General features: G+C 39.2%; 1 protein-coding gene across 3 annotated transcripts in view; it reads left to right on the top strand.

The window, feature by feature from the left end:
- Positions 1-886: 886 nt before the first annotated feature.
- PPP1R13B (protein phosphatase 1 regulatory subunit 13B) overlaps positions 887-14094 on the top strand; it is a 72396-nt gene continuing 59188 nt past the window's right edge. The window contains exon 1 of one of the 3 annotated variants that reach the window (XM_046647378.1): positions 887-906. The gene's annotated coding sequence lies outside the window, so the exon portion shown is untranslated. Of the gene's footprint in view, positions 907-12955; positions 12978-14094 lie in introns of those variants that run through there. The other 2 variants (XM_046647380.1, XM_046647379.1) reach the window with 2 other exon arrangements.

The following is a 14094-nucleotide window of genomic DNA, read 5'->3' as shown; positions in this document are numbered from 1 at the left end:
CAGTTGCCAGGAGTTGTGTCTGCTTATCTGGTAGGTGCTGAGAAGATGCTCATTCTTTTCCCTTTCTGCCTTCTGACAATATTAACATTCAGAAATTCAGTCATTCTCCACAATAGAGGTTGTTGTCTGGAAAGGTAAATATTGTGATCATAAAAAAAACTAAATAGAGATCTGAATTTCTTGAAATTAAAAAAAAATTTATGGTCATATAATAAGAAAACTCATATGCAGCCTAATGTTTTAATAAGTGATGGAATATATAATTCTCTCTTCGGAAGGAGTGAAATTTTGCAAATTGTACACAGAGTTTTTTAAAGACTTCTGGTATCTGCGCAGTCCCAAACCTCAGGACCCAAGCCAGGTCAAAAAAGAGGTGAATTCCTAAGAGTGGGAGAGCATCAGTTTTCATTTTAACCTTTTGTTAGTAGGAGTTCTTTTATCTGGGGGGTCTGGGCTGTTGAGTACATTCATCTTTGGATTTTATAATGAATCTCTACTAACTTACTCTTTTATATTCGTTCCTATAATGTTTTGTTTTTCACAGGGACGTGTGCATTATATGTATGAAGTAAGTTCTTCCATTATAAAAAATAGTTTGACTTGATGTTTTTATCTGATAACTTTTGAATAAAGGTTGTTTCTTACAGTTTCATAAGGATGAAGAACTTCAATAGCTGTTTTGTTTTGTTTTTAAGTGTTCATGAATTTTAGCACTGTTTTGTTCCTGAGCTATTTGAGTAGAAACTTAAGCTTTGGAGTTGGACACTTTGACACTTCTTAGTCATGTGACCTTGGGCGGTCCTTCAGCCTGCAGCAACAGGATCATCCAAGCTCTGGGCTCCCTTGGCCTTTTGAGAGAGCTCAGTGATATAGTACGGATAAACAGCGGACCTGCCAGTGGACATAGTAAGCACTGAAGTAATAGCTATTTTTATTATCAATAAATTGTAAAAGTCCTTTGATGTTAAATTTCTTGTTATAAACTTCATTCTGATTTTAAGCATATTTTAGTATGTCCATACTAGCAGAATTTGAAAAAATAAAATTTGTAGCTCTGTATCTGCCCTGCCTCCAACAAGCTATTTTCATAAGCATAAAATATGAACAAGGCATTTATTGTGAAAACTTATTTTAAAACTTTGAGGTTTTCCTTTTTAAAGTTGATAACAAAGCTTAGACAAGTCTTTTTTAAAAAATATATATAGCATGTTTTATGTGGAGATTAGTAAATTAATGCTTAGTTTTCTTTTTCATAGTGATTTCTAGATCCTGGTTACAGTTGTTATTGAACAATGCTAACATTGAACTTTTTCTTCCATGGAACTCGCCTAATTCGGTGAAACTTTATCCACCGTATCACTCTGCTGTAACAACAGTGGTCTGTCTTGTTTCATCAGGGCATTTTATCATGATTCATGTCATTAGTGCCTGAATTTAGATTCCACAGGCCTAAGGGACTATCTATTTAAGTATTTTTCCTTTGTAAATGGCATAGATAATCTCCAGGCACTGGGACTTTTGTTTTTCATGCTCTAGTTTTGCTTAGTTTTCTAAAGGTGAGAAACATTTTGAAAATGGTAATTCAGATAATTATAAGCAAATTCAAAGTAGCATCATGGTTTTCTTTTTCTTTCTTTCATTCTTTTTTTGTCGTTGAGGAAGATTCACCCTGAGGAAATATCTGTGTCGATCTTCCTCTGTTTTGTATTTTGTATGAAGCCACAGCACGGCCTCCCACGAGTAGTATAGATCTGCACCTGGGAAGTGAACCCGGGCCACTGAAGTGGAGTACACCAAACTTAACCACTAGGCAGTGGGGCCAGCCCCAGCATCATGGTTTTCAAGAGCTGGCTCAAATCTGAAAGAGAAAATGCACAAAGCCATTTGTAAAAAGATACGAGTGCTATTGGATTTACTTTTCCTTTGTAAATTGTATTCTGATTTTGTATCAGAAGAATAGTGTTTACTATGGTGTGTCTATATATGATTATATAAAAGTGTTCTTCAGAGACATTTTGCTAATTACCTTTGTTGTTTTAAGCTTTGTTTCCTGCTGGCAAAAAGATTAGTACTCAACTTTTGGTATTAGCAGACATGAAAAATGGGATTCATACAACTGGAAATGTTTATTACTTGAGAAAAGAAAAATACACAGTCATCCTTTGGTATCCTTAGGGGATTGGTTCCAGGACCCCCCAGGGGTACCAAAACCTGAGGATGTTCAAGTCCGTTCTATAAAATGGTATGGTATTTGCATGTAACTTACACACGTACTCCTGTATGCTTTAAATCATCTCGAGATTACTTATAATACCTAATACAATGTAAATGCCGTGTAAATAAATAGTTGTTATACTGTATTGTTTAGGGAATAATGACAAGAAAAGTCTGTACATATTCAGTACAGATGCTGTCATTATAACCTTTACAACCCAAGGCTGGTTGAATCTGTGATGTGGAACCTGTGGATATGGAGGGCCAACTATATACAAGGAAATATAATATTTATTTAAAGTTTCCATTGGGAAAAATACTTTACTGATTATATAGGTTGAGTAATTGGCATAGCTAGATTTTTTTAAATAACAGTTTTATTGATACATAATTCACATATCATAAAATTCACCCTTTTAAAATATAAAAATTCAGTGGTTTTAATATATTCATAGAGTTGTGTAACTATCACCACTATCCAATTTTAGGACATTTTCATCACCCCAAAAAGAAACCCTGTACCCATTAGCAGTCACTCACTATTGCACCTTCCCCCATGCCCCTCGCAATCACTAAGCTGCTTTCTGTCTCGATGGATTTGCCTTTTCTGGACATCTCATGTAAATGGAATCATACGATATGTGAGCTTTTGTATCTGACTTATTTCACTTGGCATAATGTTTCTAAGGTTCATCCATGTTGTCACATCTACTTCATTCCTTTTTATGGCCAAGTAATATTCCACTGTATAGGTAGATAGACCACATTTCTTTTTTTTTTTTTTGAGGACGATTAGCCCTGAGCTAACTGCTACCAATCCTCCTCTTTTCGCTGAGGAAGACTGGCCCTGAGCTAACATCCATGCCCATCTTCCTCTACTTTATATGTGGGACTCCTATCACAGCATGGCATGCCAAGTGGTGCCATGCCCGCACCCGGGATCTGAACCGGCACACCCTGGGCCACTGAAGCGGAACATGCAAACTTAACTGCTGTGCCACTGGGCCAGCCCAAGACCACATTTGTTTGTCCGTTCATCAGTTTGGGCTGTTTCCACTTTTTGGCTATTATGAATATTGCTGCTGTAAACATTCATGTTCAAGTTTTTATGTAGATATATGTTTTAATTCTTTTGGGTATATACCTAGGTGTAGAGCAATGTTTTTTAAAAACACAGGGGCTGGTCTGGTGGCGTAGTGGTTAAGTTTGTGTGCTCTGCTTTGGTGGCCTGGGGTTCCTGGATTCAGATCCTGGGCGTGAACCTACACACACCTCATCAAGCCATGCTGAGGCGGCATCCCACATGCCACAACTAAAAATACACAACTATGTACCAGGGGGCTTTGGGGAGAAAAAGGAAAAATCTTTTAAAAAAAAAAATTTGATTAGAACATCTATATAGTTTTAGAGCGATAATCTTTGTAGTTGATTAATTTAAAAAAATGCATGATTCTTTGCTCGGATTCCCTTGTGTGATGATTAACCTTGCAATTCAGATAGTTCCAACTGTAAACACTAGATAAAACTTGGTTAATTGAGAAGTTATTACATAATGGGGAGTACATTGTAAGTAGGAAGGTACTTATTAAAACTTTTGCTGTTCCTTTTTTATTTTGAAGCAGTTTATAGTAGTGATTCAGAGCATAGCTGTGGAGTCAGACAGACAAGGGTTAAATCCTGCTCTGGTACTTATTATCTCAGTGACCTTGGACAAGTTATTTAACCTCTCCAAGACTCTTTTTCCTAATCTGTAAAATGAAGAGTGGTGTTTGTCTCAGAGTTAGTGTGAGAATTGAGAGTGTGTGCAGTGTGTACCACAGTGCCTAATAATAAGCACTGATAGACGGTGTTGGGGTGCTGTCCCCAGTGTGGTGATTGTTCACTTAGTCCTGCTGGGTTTCGTGAAGCCCCGAGAGCACTGTCTTTCAAACTTCTTAGACCCGGACCTACACAGGTTAAGGAACACCTTTTACAAGGTGACCCAGTCTTACCCACACACGTATCTCTGGATGTGGATGTATGTAGTCAGAATTTCAGGAGACAACATGTGCCCTTACCATGTGTAGTCTCCTGCTTTATTTTTTATTTTAAATGAATAGACTTTATTTTTTAGAGCACTTTTAAGTTTACAGAAAAATTGAGCCCCAACAGTTTCTCCTATTATTAACATCTTGCATTAGCGTGGTACATTTGTTACAGTTGACGAACTAATATTCATACGTTGTTATTAACTAAAGCCCATAGTTTGTATAGAGGTGCACTCTTTGTGTCGTACAGTCCTGCGGGTTTTGACAAAGGTGTAAGGTCATTTATCTACCATTATAGTGTCATTCAGAGTAGTTTCACTGCCCTAAAAATCTTCTGTGCTTCGCTCACTTGACCCTCCCTCCATCCCCAACCCCTACCAACCAGTTTTTTTTACTGTCTCCATAATTTTTCCTTTTCCAGAATGTCATATAGTTGGAATCATACTGTAGGTAGCCTTTTCAGACTGGTTTCTTTCACTTAGCAATATGCATTTATGTTTCCTCCATGTCTTTTTGTGATTTGATAGCTCATTTCTTTTTATCACTGAATAATATTCCATTGTCTGGATGTACCACAGTTAGTTATCCGTTCACCTACTGAAGGATATCTTGGTGGCTTCCAAGTTTTGGCGGTTATGAATAAAACTGCTATACACATTGGTGTCTAGGTTTTTGGGTGGATATAAGTTTTCAGCTCATTTGAGTAAATACCAAGGATTTCAGTTCCTGGATCATATAGTAAGAGTATGTTTAGTTTTCTTTCTTTCTTTTTTTTTTTTTTTTGAGGAAAATTAGCCCTGAGCTAACTACTGCCAGTCTTCCTCTTTTTGCTGAGGAAGTTTGGCCCTGAGCTAACGTCCGTGCCCATCTTTCTCTACTTTCTATGTGGGACGCCTACCACAGCATGGTGTGCTAAGCAGTGCCATGTCCGCTCCCGGGATCTGAACCAGCGAACCCCGGGCCGCTGAGAAGCGGAACGTGCGAACTTAACCGCTGCACCACCGGGCCGGCCTCGAGTATGTTTAGTTTTGTAGGAAACTGTCTTCCAAAGTGGTTGTACCATTTTACGTTTCCACCAGCAAATTCCTGTTGCTACACAACTTCACCAGCATTTGGTGTTGTCCGTGTTCTGGATTTTGGCCATTCTAATAGGTATGTAATGCTATCTCATTGTTGTTTTAATTTGCAATTCCCTCATGAACCTGTGATGTTGAGCATCTTTTCATATGCTTATTTGCCGTCTGTATAACCTTTTTGATGAGGGATCTGTTTGGATATTTTGTCCATTTTTTGATTGGGCTCTTTGTTTTCTTCTTGGGTTTTAAGAGTTCTGTGTATGTTTAGGATACAAGTTCTTTATCAGATAACATGTTTTATAAATATTTTCCTTCCAGTCGGGGGCTTGTCTTTTCATTCTCTTAATACTATTTTATATCGTTCTGTTCCATTAAAATCAAAACTAGTCCTGAGGCTTTAACTAACTTCACAGTCCACTAGTGAGTCACAACCTGTGCTTTGACAAGTCAGTGTTCGCTCTGCTTCCATAATGTCACATGCACAGCGTCAGTAAAGCATCCATCATTCTGGGCTGTGATTCCCAATATTGATCAACAGGGATGTTAGAGTTGATACTGCCCTTTTTCTATCCTAGAGGATTCTGTAAGTTTTAGTGAATAGAATAAATTTGGTCAGCTGCATTACCTCTACCCCCGATATAATGACACATCTAGGCATTATGGAAAGTTTCGTGAATTTTGCATTTCTACAAGATTTTAGACAGTTTCCTCAGAATGCATGTGCTTTTAAATACTGAAGGGATTCAGAAAATGAGGTGAAGAGAAGCTAAGGCGTTTATTTTGTATGCCCAGGAGGAAGAGGTAGCCAGATTTCACCAGTTCAGGTTGGCCAGAGGGGATTTTTGTATGATGGAATCTGTCTGTCTATATTTTTTTAAGATTGGCACCTGAGCTAACATCTGTTGCCAATCTTCTTTCTTCTTCTTCTTCTTCTTTCTTTTTCTCCCCAAAGCCCCCCAGTACATAGCAGTATATTCTAGTTGTGGGTCCTTCTAGTTGTGGCATGTGGGATGCCGCCTCAGCATGGCCTGACAAGTGGTGCCATGTCTGCGCCAGGATCTGAACCAGCAAACCCCTTGGCCGCCAAAGCAGAGAGCACGAACTTAACCACTCGGCCACAGGGCTGGCCCTGGAGTATATTTTTTTTAAATGTTAAATTATTAAAGCAAATAAAAGCTGTGACCTGAACTAAACAATTGATAATATTGAGGATCTAATTTAATGAACATTTAACTGAGTGGATGCTACTCAAATATTTACATGTATTTGGCCTCTCAGGAGAGTTAAATATGTACCCCTGCAATCTTAGCACTTCTCATTTATTTAGGAAAAAAAATTTTCATTACTCTCAAAGCCAATTCTATTTCTTTGGCAAAACAATACGAGTTCCAATTTTGGAAATTGAACTTAACATGATCTTACTAAACCATTCCTCTGTTTTCTTTGGAGTTAATTCTTTCCCCCTAAATTTGCAAAGGAGGAGAACTCACCCCAGATACCCTGCAGTGCCACCTTGTGGAAGGAGGGAGGGATGTAACAAGGCACATCCGTGGATCTCTCTGTTTGCATAAAATCTGCCAGATATCACATACATGTGTATAGGCTCCTGACTTTCCCACTAACATTGTTTAAAGATGTTTTTTTCCTTCTCTCTGATGTTGACTAACTCAGTGATTAGAAGGGTAAGATATTGGCTGTCTTTTTCTATCAAGATCTTGAAGATAAGAAGGTAGACACCTACCCTTCTTGACTCAACCTATTGTAAAAAACAATTTTATGGGGCCTGGCCCTGTGGCTGAGTGGTTAAGTTCGCGTGGTCTGCTTCGGCGGCCCGGGGTTTCGCCGGTTCAGATCCTGGGTGCGGACATGGCACCACTCATCAAGCCATACTGAGGTAGCATCCCACATGCCACAACTAGAAGGACCCACAACTAAAAATACACAACTATGTACTAGGGGGCTTTGGGGAAGAAAAAGGAAAAATAAAATCTTTTAAAAAAAGAATTTTATGTATAATTATGGGAGTTTGTTGAGTGCCTGCTATGTGCCAGGCACCAGTGATACAGCAGTGAGCTAAAATTCCTGCTCTCAGGGAGCTTATATTCTAGTAGGAAGAAACAGAGGATAAACAAATATGTAAAATAGATCAGGTGGTGGTGAGTGCAAAGAAGAAAAAAATAAAGCAGGGTGAGAGGATAGACAGAATAGTGTGGTTTTAGATACACTGGTTAGGGAAAGCTTCCCTGATAAGGTGACATTTGAGCAGAGACCTGAAAGAAGAATAATATAGCCATGTTAGGAGCTGAGGGAAGAACTGTCTAGGCAGAGAACAGCAAGTGCAAAGGCCTGAGACAGGAGTCGGTTTACTCTGTGGAAGGAACAGTGAAAATGCCACGGTGGCCACAGCAGGGGAATGCAGGGACGTATGGTAAGAGGTAAGATCAGAGCAGTGTGTGTGTGGTGCAGGTCATGTAGGACCTTGTGGAAAGTACTTAGGACTTTAGAATGTATTCTGAGAGAAGTAGGGACCCACTGGAGGGTTTTGAGTGACGTGATATATCTGAAGGCAAGAGTGGAGACATAGACCAATTAGGTTGCTCTTCAAAATGTCCAGACTGAGAGGTGGTGGTAGTTTGGGCGAGGGTAGTAGCAATGGAAATAAACGGTCAGACTCTGGGTGCACTTTTAAATTAGGGCAACAGTATTGCTAATGTGTTGTTTGTGGAGTATGAGAGAGAAGGGAGTCAAGAGTACCTCCCACGTCTGTCCAATTTTATTCTCCCTGCTCTGTGTGAGTGGGCAAGGGCCAGTGCCTATTTTTCAGTCTTTTTCTGTTTTTGAGACATTGATTCAGGGAAGTGGGATGAGGCATTCAAGGCGGTGTCTTGGACTTCGTTTTCCTTATAGCCCTAACGTTTCTGAGATTCTAAATTGGTGAAGGTATTGCAACATGTTAGGGCTTAAGGGAGCTTAGTGTTGGTTCTCATATTGCAGCATGCAGCCCACTGGAGAGCTGCAAGGGTCTTCTGATGTCCCCCTACCCCACCCGAGCGAATCCTGTCTATGGCTTTCATGAGCTACTTACTCATAAGCTACCAAGTTATTATTACAAGTTACTAAAATTTGATATAGCTTTTATTATCTTCTCAATTTACTCTTTGTCATCTCTGAGTTCCTTTTCCACTAGAAAGTGAAAGTATGTGGGATTGGTGAGCTGAGGGATCTGCTGCTCTACCTGAGGGGTCAGGGCCGGAAAAGTCTGAGAGACATTGTCCTAAAGAGTATCCCATCCGTATGATGTAGGGAGCTTCTCTGATGAGAAGCCAAGGCCCAGCGATAAACGCGGGAGCAGCTTCCCCAGGCGGTCACGGCAAAATCAGTGGCAGAGCCAAGGATAGAACTTGTTTCATATTCTAGGCTTCTTTCTACCATGTAAGAGTTTCTTGTTTTCTTTTTTGGAAGTCTATAGTTTGTACTTTTAAAGAATACCTTTATTGAGGTATAATTTTGTATTGTAAAATTCACCCTTTTTAAGTGAACTTTTCAGTGATCTTTAGTAAATTTACAGAGTTGTGCAACCATCACCAAAATCTAATTTTAGAACGTTTCTATTTACCACAGAAAGAAATTTTGTGCACGTTTGCGTCACTCCCCATTTCATCTAGTTTCTCTATGGATTTGCCTATTATGGACATTTCATATAAATGGAATCATATAATATGTGGTCTTTTGTGTCTGGTCTCTTTCACCTAGTATAATGCTTTCAAGGTCTATCTGTGTTGTAGCCTATGTTAGTATTTTGTTCCATTTTATGGCTGAATAATATTCCGTTGTATGATATATGGCATTTTATCCCTTCATCAGTTGATGGACATTTGGGTTGTTTCTGTTTTTTGGCTATTATCAATAATGCTGCTATGAGCATTTGCATATGAGACTTTGTGTGGACACATATTTTATTCTCTTCAGTAGGTACCTAGGAGTGGAATTGCTGGGTTGTATAGTAAATCTGTGTTTAACATTTTAAGCAGCTGCTGAATGATTTTTGAAAATGGCTATACAATTTTATATTTCCACCACCAATGTGTGAGAGTTCCAGTTTCTCCACATCCTCATCAATACTTGTTATTATCTGTCTTTTTGATCATAGGATAGTTCCTCTTTTTGTTGTTGTTACGGGTGATTTTTTCCCCAGCTTTACTGAGATATAAGTGACATATAACATTGTCATTGTGTAATTGCCATATCACGTTGTATAAAGTGTGATGAGTTGATGCATGTATACATTGAGATAGTTCCTATTTTTTAATGGCTTATACATCCCTAATTTGTGTTTTGCTTTGATTTCCTTGGATCAAGAACGTCCTTTAAATACTGCATTTGTAAACATTTTACAAATTCTATGTAGAATACTTAAATTAGTGCTTGATTCCGATTGATTTTCTTTATGTAGCCCAAATGGTTTTTAATTTTTTTGCTGAGGAAGATTTGCCCTGAGCTAACATCTGTGCCAGTCTTCCTCTGTTTTGTATGTGGGTTGCTGCCGCAGCATGGCCAGTGATGAGTGGTCTAGGTCTGTGCCCAGGAACCGAACCCAGGCCACTGAAGGGAGTGTACCAAACTTAACCCCTGGGCCATGGGGCTGGCCCCTCAGACGTTCTTGAAAGTAACGATAAGGTGACCTCTTAAGTTACTTGATATGGTTATGCAGTTGTCTGCCTGCTAGCCTGCCTCCAGCCTTCATTTACCAGCACCACTTATGTGTCTAGCATTTTACTCAGGCGCTGAGTTAAAGACACAAGTCCTGCCTCAGTGGCCTTATGGTGATTCTGGGTTCTTCAGACATTTTTTTTTTAAATAAAAATATCTGCAGCTTGAGACACACTTAGATGATTTCAAGCCCAGGTAAGGGGCCCCCACTCAGTCGTGTGAGTCACAAACACTGTTCCAGTAGAGGATATAACCCTGAAAACCACTGATAACTTAGTGTAAGAATGTCATGCTAGGAATAGCCACAGTCTCTTACAAGAGAACATAAGAGGCTCTATCTCAGATTGGGTCAAGATGGGTAGACAGCAGTGTCAGGAAATACTTCCAAGAGGAGGCAGATGTTTGTGGGTGATGGAGAAGGATGAGCAGGCACTAGCAGGGTCTGTCAGCATAACTTGTCTGGGCAGAGGGAACAGTTTGAAGAAATTCATAAATAGGGCATCTTGTCATCACATGCTGTATTTGTTATAGCACATAGTGCTGTGGTCCCCCCTTATCCATGGGTTGTTTCCACAGTTTCAATTACTTGCAGTCAACTGCAGTCCGAAAATATTAAATGGAAAATTCCAGAAGTAAACAATTCATAGGTTTTAAATTCTGTGCCATTCTGAGTAGGGTGATGAAATCTTGGGCCGTCCTGCTCCATCCTGCCCAGGACGTGAGTCCTCCTTTTGTCCAGCATATGCATACTGTATACGTTCCCTCCCCGTTAGTCACTTAGTAGCCGGCTCAGTTGTCAGATCAACGGTCTCGGTATCGCAGTGCTTGTGTTCAAGGAACCCTTATTTTAGTAGTGATGCTGGCAAGTTGAATATGCCAAAGAGAAGCTGTAAAGTGCTTCCTTTAGGTGAAAAGTTGGGAGTTCTTGACTTAAGGAAAGAAGAAAAGTCTTTGCTGAGCTTGCTAGGATCTACAGTAAGAACAAATCTTCTATCTGTGAAATTGTGAAAAAGGAAACAGAAATTTGTGCTAGTTTTGCTGTCACACCTCAAATATGTATGTACTGGAGGAAAAAACGTAGTGTATACGGGTTCAGAACTATCCCCGGTTTCAGGCATCCACTGCGGGTCTTGGAACGTGTCCCCACAGATAAGGGGGGACTACTGTGTAAATCTTTGCATATTTTTCTGTTGTTGACCAAATCTTTTATTTTCAACATAATAATCTTTTAGGAAGGATAAACATTAACTTCTTTTTTTTTTTTTTTTAAGATTTTATTTTTTTCCTTTTTCTCCCCAAAGACCCTGGGTACATAGTTATATACTCTTCATTGTGGGTCCTTCTAATTGTGGCATGTGGGATGCTGCCTCAGCGTGGTTTGATGAGCAGTACCATCTCCGCGCCCAGGATCCGAACCAGCGAAACCCTGGGCCCCCGAAGTGGAGCGCTCAAACTTAACCACTTGGCCATGGGGCCGTCCCCTCTTTAGTCTTTTTTAAGCTAAGGAAATCTTGCTAGAATAACAGTAGCAGTCACAGGCCTTTTCAGCTTTAATTTTAGGCAATACCTTAGGGAAGTAGGTACCATCCAGGTCAGTGTCAACTTAATTTATCTTGAAAGCTTTTAAATCTGTCATGATTATAATGAAATTAGCTTTGATTAAGTAATAGAGATTAGGGAAGATGAATTTTGCCAAGATTAGGAAAGATAGAGTTTACTAACTATAAAATAGAATTAAAAAGTGAGGTAATGTTTAGGGCCTTTTGGATAAAGTTATCTGGGAGTTCTTAGCTCTTAAAAATAAATGTTCAGACTCACAACTCGGCTGTTCTGCCTCTCCTCCCTCTCTCCCTCCATATTAAACTTATTCATGAGCTGAAAAGTCTTGGTAATTCAAAAAGCGCCCCAAAATAGTGCCATGCCATCTTTCATTTGGACAGCAAGTTCATAAAGAACTCTGCTTGTCAGAGCAAGTAAGCACAAGCTGTGCCTTTGTGACCTCTAAAGGGGCTACTCTGTGCCCACAGTGGGCAGTGAGCGGGCAAGTTCCTGGTTCTGGCCAGAGGCCCGTCTTCCAGAAGCAAATTATTATGTGAACATTCAATAACGCATAGTATTGAGAACAAACCAGGAGATACTGTAGCAGGCACAAGGGATAAGGGATGAGGAATAAAAAAGACTGAAGGCCTGAGGGAAACAGGGCACTCTATTGGTTGTTAGTGAACTGTACTAATAACACTTAAAGGGAAGGTAGTAAAAAAAGGAAAAATGTTTTTACTAATTTGAAGCTTTGATTTATAAAGCATGGTTTGGGAAAAATATATAATTAGATCTTGAAAAGCATGGGCTATGGAATCACATGGGAAAATATTTACCATTAGAAGAGTAAAATAAATGTGTGTAAACAAGAATAAAAATATATTCCGTTTGTTCTGGTGGAACTGTTATAGTATTAAGACTCTTTAGTTCTAGGCTTGTTTGTACTGGGTTCAGGAATTATCTGTTTTTTCTAAATTCTATAGATTCCAGGCCATTTATTTCAGTATTCTGAAGCCCCCAGTTTTTTATAAATTCCTCTTATGGGTTAGTGAGCAGAAATAGCTGTTTAATTTCTTGTAAAATGTAACTGTGTTTATAATATCCAAGAAGAACTGAAGGAAAAATGCTTGTTTATTGAGCAGACTGGATGTATCTTACTTAGATTATGTGCCATATTTCCTCAGTTCTATGGTATGATGCAGACTTTAGATTTTGTGTGTCACTCATGAAGTCAACCGTATTTTAGTGTGTCCTCCATGGGTCAGGCAATGGTAAAAGAAAGATTCAAAAGTGAATTGCTTGGAGGAGCACAGAGCCTGCTGAGGGGAGGAGACGTGTTCATGCTGTGATGTAATAAAGACACGTGTGCAGAGTTCCTGGATCACAGAGGAAGGATCATGTAGCCTCCCTGGTGAGAGGAGGTGGTGAAGGGAGGTTTTGCAAAGGTCGCAGCATATGAGCTGAGGTTCTTCTGAAGGGGGATAGGAGTTCACAGGCAAACAGCAAGGGCAGGGGGGCCTTGGGCCTGAGAGAACTTGATTGGAATTGAGGGAGCAGACTTCAGCGCGGGAGGGAAGGCACTAGGACTGCAGGCCCCGGAGGCTGTGGGGAATCTGTTTGCTGTTCTGGGAACTAACGGTTTATCCTGTAGTCAAGGCTTTCTCAGAGGGTGTTCTGTGGAAGTCCAAGCCGCGTGCGAGTCTCTGGAGGGAAGAAGTTAGAGATGCACATGAGCATTACAACATTAGACTAAGTCTCAGTGAAGAAACCTGTTTCCTGTTTATATACCAGAAAAAGGTTTTGGGAAGGGCTGCTGGCAGTGCAGAGCCCTTGAGTATTTTAAGCCAGGGGAAAACTTTACCTGATTTACATTCAGAAAATGAAGTGGCAACAGTGAAGGGTAGGTCTGAGTGAGGGGAGATTGGTGGCAAGGAAACCAGTTCATAACTATTATCAATTTTGGTAATGTAAAATCTGATGAGCCATATAAAGATGTTTTATATCAAAATTTAGGAATTTAGGGCACTTCTAAGAAAAAATATTTTAGTAATGAACTAAAATACTTAGTTGATAGCTGAGATTTTAAGTGAGAGGAGAATTTTGGGACAAATGCAGATTTTGTTTCTGACTTTGATCAAAGATTAAACAAATACTTTATAATACTGTCTGATTAAGGAAAATCTTTGGTTTAAATTGTGCTTTAGGAGTAATGTTTAGATCAAGGTGGTAGGATTTTTTAAAGATTTGAAAAAAGATAATGCTGGACAATTTTTTTTTCAAATATGTTATAATGTATTTTCATGTTTAAGGGCAGTTTGCATGTCTTAGATTATTATTATTATATATTATTTCCTTTCCTCAGCCAATTTTTAAAAATAAATGGATTTTTGGTCTTTTTGTTACCAATTTTTAGGAGTCCTTATTAGCCTTTTATTTGTAATATGAATTGCAAATATTTTCCCCTAATTTGTCTTTTTTGCCTTGTGAAAGAGTCTTTTATATACATATATTTTTTTTTTTTTGAGGAA

Source organism: Equus quagga, chromosome 20, assembly GCF_021613505.1.
Source record: "Equus quagga isolate Etosha38 chromosome 20, UCLA_HA_Equagga_1.0, whole genome shotgun sequence".
Taxonomy (NCBI): Eukaryota; Metazoa; Chordata; class Mammalia; order Perissodactyla; family Equidae; genus Equus; species Equus quagga.
This window is presented reverse-complemented; position numbering and strand designations above follow the sequence as displayed.